The sequence below is a fragment of the Hylobates moloch genome, unplaced genomic scaffold, assembly GCF_009828535.3.
Source record: "Hylobates moloch isolate HMO894 unplaced genomic scaffold, HMol_V3 SCAFFOLD_24, whole genome shotgun sequence".
Lineage (NCBI taxonomy): Eukaryota > Metazoa > Chordata > Mammalia > Primates > Hylobatidae > Hylobates > Hylobates moloch.
The window spans coordinates 26129497-26136894 of NW_026652299.1; the positions used below are offsets into that span (position 1 = coordinate 26129497).

General features: G+C 49.4%; 1 long non-coding RNA gene across 2 annotated transcripts; it reads right to left on the reverse strand.

The window, feature by feature from the left end:
• Nucleotides 1–959: 959 nt before the first annotated feature.
• On the reverse strand, nucleotides 960–6321 carry LOC131382446 (uncharacterized). 2 transcript variants are annotated; one of them, XR_009211946.1, is made up of 5 exons: nucleotides 6253–6321; nucleotides 3391–3540; nucleotides 2659–2817; nucleotides 1730–1924; nucleotides 960–1505 (listed from the first exon to the last, which is right to left on the reverse strand). It is a non-coding gene; the product is annotated as an uncharacterized LOC131382446 (long non-coding RNA). The 2 variants fall into 2 exon arrangements; XR_009211947.1 differs by having other exon boundaries at nucleotides 3391–3543; nucleotides 6253–6318.
• Nucleotides 6322–7398: the final 1077 nt, after the last annotated feature.

Here is a 7398-nt window from a genome sequence, read left to right on the forward strand (position 1 = left end):
AGGCTAGTTGTGGGCCAGAGGGAGGAAGCTGACCCCTGGGCTCACCCAGCCCACCCACTCACCAGCTCTCCTTTCCTTCCTGGGTCTCCTGGGGAGGAGAAGCCATCCACCTCATGGAAAGTGCTTTAGAGGCTCCTCTGTGGGTGCTCTACTCTGCACCCTTTGCGAGGACTCTCTGCTTCAGTTTGCAGGACAACCTTACTAGCTAACTGCGGAGAGGACTGAATGGTTAAGTAGCTCCTCCAAGGAAGCAGAGCCAGGGATCAAGGGCCGGTTTCCATCCAGGGCTTGAGAGAAGAATCAGGAGCACATAGGCTGTGGCAGTAAAAAGCAGATCCCAAAGACAGTATGGGGCGGCAGGAAAGGGGCCTTCCTACATAGCCACCACCACGTGCTCCGGCACTACCTCCAGGGGGCTGGGTGCAGCTGGAGGACACAGTTCGGCAGCTTGCTAGAAGCTTCCAGCTCTTCCTTTTCTCTGTCCTTCAGGTGACTGTGGAAGGCTGGCCGTGCAGCCTGCCATCAGCCTGGCCTCAGCCGGGGAGGGGGACCTTTCTCCTGGAGGCCACAGGAACACTGAGGACCTCTCAGCTGAGAAGGTCAGATGGAGGTGCTGGATGATTGGAGGAGGAGATCAAACTGATGAGGAAAACGCAAATGGCATCCTTCAGGTTGCAAAACCTGTCCCCTCTTTTAGCTCACATGTCCACCCAGCAGCTCTATGAGTTCTGATTCAGCATTGCACTTACCACCCACCCTCCCTGCCATTTACATAAAAGGAAACTAAGGCTCCGAGGTTGTAGAGTTGCTTGCTCCAGCTGATGACAAAGGCAGGTAAAGCCAGGGCTAGAGTCCCCTCCCAGCCCTCCAACTGCCGTTAGCGCCATGATCCTACGGCCTCCTCAAAGTCCAGAGTTAGGCAAACTCTTGCCCTTGTTTCCATTAAACAAATATCTTCATCTTTTTCATACTTTTAATAATAGCAGGAAGTAAATCTGGCCATGTAATGTGAGAAAGGTGATAGTCCCAGGTCAGGAAATCCTGTTGCTTGGAGTCTCTTGGGAATGTTAACTTTCCCACTCTCACCCTACCGGGATCCTGACCTCCTGCACAATTGGCTTCCTCAGGCAAAACTGGGCCAGAAATTCTGGGCCGTTGGCCAGAGTCAGACCTTCGCCCTCTGGTAGCGTCCGCTGGAAGAGAGGAGGCGAGAGTCACCAGGAGGCTGGCCCCACTCGCGGGCCCTGCCCTCTGCTGGTGGGTCGTATGGATGACACGAGGCCGCACCGGGCTGGAGGAGAAGAGAAGCTCCTAAGACACGCCCACTCTGCAGTGGGAGGCACCCGGACAGGTAACCCATCCTCTCTAGGCTTTTCTGTTCCCGTGCTGTAAGTGAAGTGAAGCAAGGTGAAGAAGTGAAGTGAGCATTCAGGACATGAATTGGCACGTGGTCGGTGCTAGAGGAGCTGGTAAGGCAGGCTGTGGTCTCTTCTGTGGTGCTGAAGCTGGGGAAATAAGGAACAATCTCATCCACAGGCCAGACCTCTGGTGTGCTCGGGAGCTACCGACGGAAACTCCTAGGGAACTTCTCTTGTGGAAAGAACCTAAGCTCCGCCCACTCGGGCAGCTGATGCCATTGAATGGTTCACTCATTCGCTGGATTATTTCTCCAGCCCATGATCTTATTTTATAACAAGTACAACATTCATTCATTTCCACACATAATTACCTCACTTATTCCATGGAAGAACCCTGCAAGTTCGATGGTTGTAGCATGCAATTATCGATGGTTGCTCATGCAATTATTCAGTCCTTCAACATGCAGCAGTTGAGCTTCTTCAAATTGCCAGGCATGGGCAGGTGCCCGGAACACAGGCACGGTCCCAACCCTTGAGGAACCTACAGCCTGTTAGGAAGGCAGACCCTGATAAATAAACCATACAAGAAATTAGATCATTACAAGGCCAGGTGCAGTGACTCACGCCTGTAATCCCAACACTTTGGAAGGCTGAGGCAGGAGGATTGCTTGAGCCTGGGAGTTTGAGATCAGCCTGGGCAACAGAGCAAGACCCTATCTCTAAAAAAAAAAAAAAAAAAAATTAATTAGCCAGGCATGGTGGTGTGCTTGTAGTCCCAGCTAGACATGGTGGTGTGCCCGTAGTCCCAGCTACTAGGGGGGCTGAGGTGAGAGGGTCGCTTAAGCCAAGAAGTTTGAGGTTGTACTGAGCCATTGTCCTATGAGACCCTATTTCTAAAAAAGAAAAAAGAAAGAAATTAGTTAATTACAGTGACAAGAAGTGCTTCAAGGGAGAGGGGCTTGGTGTTAAGTGAGCCCCTAACAGAGAGACCTGATGGAGTCTGGGGTCTGTGAACACCTTCTTGAAGAGGTGACCTGTGAGCTGGGAGTTGGCAGGGGCTTTTTTCTCTAGTCTGGCACAGCCCCCATCTGGTTCATTCATCCAGCATCAGTAAATTACATCACCCTCTGGCCCCTCTGGGTGCTGTGTTTGCGCTCCCACTTTGTCATCCTGTTGTGGCTGTCCTCTCTTTCAAGGTGCCAAACTTAGCTTGAATTTAGGTTTGTGGATGTGGTGTCTATCCTTGGAGCCAGATGTCTGTCTCCCAGACCATGATCTCTACTTTCTAAAAGTTCAGCACCTGGTTCTGATGCTCCGCCAGGTTTGGGAATGTCTGCTGCAGAGATCTCAACCTCCTCTTCTCATATGAGTCCCCAGCACATCCTATCTTTCATTCACTATCATATGGTGGGCAGCAGAATGATAAGACACAGTTCCCATCCTCCAGGAACACGCAGCCCTGCAGGAAAGCAGTGTCATGCAACCATAATGTAACCTGATAAAAGTTTGCACAAGGTGCTAAAGAGGCACACAGGAGGATGCCCAACCCAGCCAGGGAATCAGAGGACTCCTCCCTGGAGGAGGTGATGCCTGAGCTGAATCTGACAGAATGAGAGGCAAAGAGAGGCAACATTCCAGGGAAAGAGAGCGGTGGGTACAGAGACTCAGAAATGAAAGAGAGCAAGGTCCAGCCTAGGAACAAAAGGTAGTTCTGTGCAGCTGGAGAGTAAAGTGTAAAGGACACTTAACACAGCTGGGGGCATTCAGGAAGGCTTCCTGGAAGAGGTGCTCCATGAAATGAGACAATCCAAAGAGCCAATAGGAGCTAGCCAGGGGGAGTAGGGGAAGGATATCATAGACACTGAAGAAGGGAATTGTATTAACTAATAATGCTGTAAAACAAGCCACTCCAAAACTTAGTAGCTTAAAGTGATGATGATCATTTATTATCTCTTTTAGTTTCTGTGGATCAGGATTTGGGGAACAATCTGGATAGTGGTTCTGGCTAGGGGTGTCTCAGAGTTACATTCACCTGTTGACGGGGCTTCCTGGGGCTGTGAGATGTGCTCACTCGCAGGCCTGGCACACTGGTGCTGGCAGTTGGCGGGAGGCCTCAGTTCCTTATCCTGTCAGCCTCTCCACAGGGCTACGCTCAGTGTCCTCACTGACAGGCAACCATCTTCTGCTGGAGTGAACGAGGCAAGAGACCAAGGAGAAAGCTGAAATGGCTTTTGTGACCCAGCCTCATAAGTCACAATTATTATTCCATTTGTCAGCTAGGTCAGCCCTGTTGCAATGTGAGAGGGGACCAGGGCCAGAACTAAGTGAGGCACTTGCTTGGGTGCAAAATTTAAAGGGGTAACAAAAACCTCCGTGGTGAAAACAAGTAATATTTTGAAAAATAAAAATGAATGTGACAACATCCATGGTGACAAAATACCAATCTTTTAAATAAAGACAGGACCCAGCACGGCTGGGATTTGGGTGGGGCGAGTGAGGTGGGACAGGCAGGTATGAGGCTGGACCCTGCACATGTGCATGCATTCCAGGAGGCAGGGGTCATTGCAGGCCATCCTGGAGACTGGCTGGCACAGGGACCAAGCTCTGGGAGGCATGGTCCTAGTTCAGAGCCTGTGAGTCTCCAACGCAGGTGGCCCAGGGGCAAGGAGGTGAGTGGTAGGGAAACCTGCTTCTCCATTGTGAGTCACGAATTGGAGAGGAAGAAATCCACGCACACCACAAACATAAATGGCAGCCTAATTTCCAGGGAATTGGGGCTGGATGTTGTCTTCATTTCTCAGAGCTACTGTAACAAATTATCACCAACTAAGTGAATTAGAACAACAGAAATGTATTCTTTCATAGACTCTGGGGGGCTGGAAGTCTGCAGTCAAGGTGTCAGCAAGGTTAATAATGCTGTAAAACAGCAATAATCATCATATTATCATTATATGATTATCATATTATTATATGATTACTATAATAATATAATAATATTATTACATCACTGTTATTATACTTCTGGGGCTTATGAAGACGAATCTGTTCCATGCCTCTCTCCTGGCTTCTGATGGCTGCGGGCAGTCCCTGGGGTCCTTGGCTTGCAGACTCACCACTCCAACCTCTGCCTCTGTTGTCACAGAGTGTTCACCTCGTGTGTTTGTGTCCAAATTTCTCTCATCTTACAAGGACATCGATCATTGGATTAGAACCCACTCACATCCAGTGTGAACTCATATTAATTTGGTTACTTTTGCAAAGACCCTACATATCTTTGGGAGACACAATTTAACCCAACACAGCAGTATAAGGTTATTCGAATGGTGGATTCGCTACATCATTGGAATTGGAAGGAAGACAAATATTTAAAAATTCACATTTCATGCATCTGCTTTTTAAGGCATTAACAGGAAGCATAAAGTGCTTTTGAAAAAAAGTGAAAAAGCAATAAAATATCTACTTCCACTCTGTTATGAGCTGCCTGGGGACAGTGACAGAGAATGCATGGATGAGGTGAAGGGGGATTCAGTCAACTAGAGACTGAGGCAGACAGTCAATCTCAGAGACACATCAAGCAAGAGGGGGAGACAGCAGCAAGGACCCTGAGGATGGGACAGCCCCGAGGCCTCTAGGAGTCTGTCGCTGGAGACTTCCAAAGCCCTGTTATGTATTTGCAACAACAGGCACGCAGGAAGCGCTCTCCTTGGGGTGGATGACATGGCAGGAATGGGACTGGCCCGATGGCTGGGGAGGCTCCTGGTCTGCACACTGTTGCTCAGAATTTATCAAGCATACTTTGATTGTCATCAAGAAAATGTCAACGTTGTGGTAAGTTGGAAGGGCTTGAAATGAATTTCAAGTTCAGGGATGGCAAATGGGTTTTCTCTCTGACACCCTGCCTCCACTGCCAGCTGTCCTGAAGCACTGTGGGGAGAAGACTCCAGGCTCAGAGAGCGGTGATTGATTAGCTGTGTCTGCCTCAGGTGCAGGAAGGAGAGTGGCCCCTTTGCATATCTGCTTTTCTAGATCAAGCACAAATATTGTCTTTTGAGGGTGAGAAAATCGAGACCAAGTAGGAGAAAATAACGTGCCTGAGATGTTGCTAGTTCATGGCAGAGCACAGATATGGCCAGCACAGATATGCTCACTCCAGCCTGGACTGACTTCTGCCATTCTCCATGGCAGCGAGGGGCACCCCCATCCATCCTGTGGCACAGAGTCACCCTCTGCACCTTCTCTCCCACTCCCACACATTCAATGGCCAATTCCTGTTCACTCCCCCCTTAACTTTCTTCTCTCCAGCCATCCACTTCTCTCCATTTCACCACCCTCCTCCTGGTCCAGGGTTCTAACAGGGGTCAATGCTGTCCACAAGAGGACTTCCAGTAATGTCTGGAGACATTTTCAGTTGTCACAATTTGGGGGGATTATACTGGTATCTAGTGGGTAGGGGCCAGGGCTGCTGTTAAACATCCTGCAATGCACAGGGCAGCCCCCCATAACAAAGAAGTGTCCAGCACCCCATGTCAGCAGTGCCGAGGCCGAGATATCTGCTCTAGTCCAAGCCACCATTGTCTCTTGCCTCGACAGGCTCAAAGGCCTCCCCATCAGCCCTACTGCCCCATCTTGCCCTCACCATCCATTCCCTACCCAGAAGCTGGAATAATCTTAAAACATAAATCCTAATACTATACTTGCACAGAGACCCTTGCTCCACACCACAGCTCGGTAGACCCTGAGCATTCTGGCCCCACCACCTCTCTGTATCCCCTCCTCTCACTTGCCCCACTGCTGTGTTCTCTCCCACTGGCCTGCTTTCAGGGACCGCAGGCACCACGCTTCTTCCTCCCTCAGGGCCTTTGCGAAGGTTGCTCCCTGTGTTGGACACACCTACCCTCAACCCCAATCTCTTGGCCTCATTGACTCTTGCTCTCCCTGCTGTTCTCATCACTTCCTTAGGGAAGCCTTTCTTCCCCTCCTGGCTGGCCTAGGTCCCTCTATGCCCTCTTCGTATTATGCATTGTTATCTGTCACAATACAGTACATGTCACAATGCATGTATTTGTGAGATTGCTTGATGAATGTCTTCCAACTCCCATGGCGATGTAAGTCCTAGGGAGGCAAGAGCAGTATCTGCTTTAATCAATCTGTTTTCAGCGTCTTATACTGTATCTGGGGCCGGGTGCGGTGGCTCACACCTGTAATCCTAGCACTTTGGGAGGCCGAGGTGAGCGGATCACTTGAGGTCAGGAGTTTGAGACCAGCCTGGCCAACATGGTGAAACCCTGTCTCTACTAAAAATACAAAAATTAGCCGGGCATGGTGGCAGGCACCTGTAGTCCCAGTTGCTCAGCTGGCTGAGGCAAAAGAATCACTTGAACCTGGGAGGCAGAGGTTGCAGTGAGCCAAGATTGTGCAGCTGCACCCCTGCACTCCAGCTTGGGCAACAGAAAAAGACTCCATCTCAAAAAAAAAAAAAAAAAATTCCTGGAACCTGGTAAGTTCGCAATAAATATTTGTTGAATGAATGAATGAATGAATGAACAACCTCAGGTCTCCAAACGCCTTGATCTTCTATTCATTCTATTACAACCAGGGTCTCTCCTATTCCTCTTCTTTTCTATTTCTCTGCTTTTCACGCTTTTCCTTCTACCCATTATTTCTCTATTAACTGTCAACACACAGCAAATGGCTGCATGTAAGTGTTTATTGTGCTGATTAAATGTCGTTCTTTGTTCTGAGAAACAAATTCAGTTGATTTTCTTATTTGCATATCCTTCTACTAATGTTGCCAGAAATGAAAAATAGTCAAATATAATGAGCTGTCAATGCTGGATGGACGCCTGGCTCTGCCTGAAGGCAGGCACTGAACCAGGTGGCCTTGGCCTGGGAGTCAAAGTCAGTGGCCAATTGTTATCCAGCCCCAGCCCCAGGGGGTTGCAGGTCCTGGCTCCACAGCAATGGAAGCTGGTCATTTCCTGGCTCTGCTCAGGGTTGGCACCTTCTCTCGAACTCCTGGCCTCACGCAATCCCTCTCTCT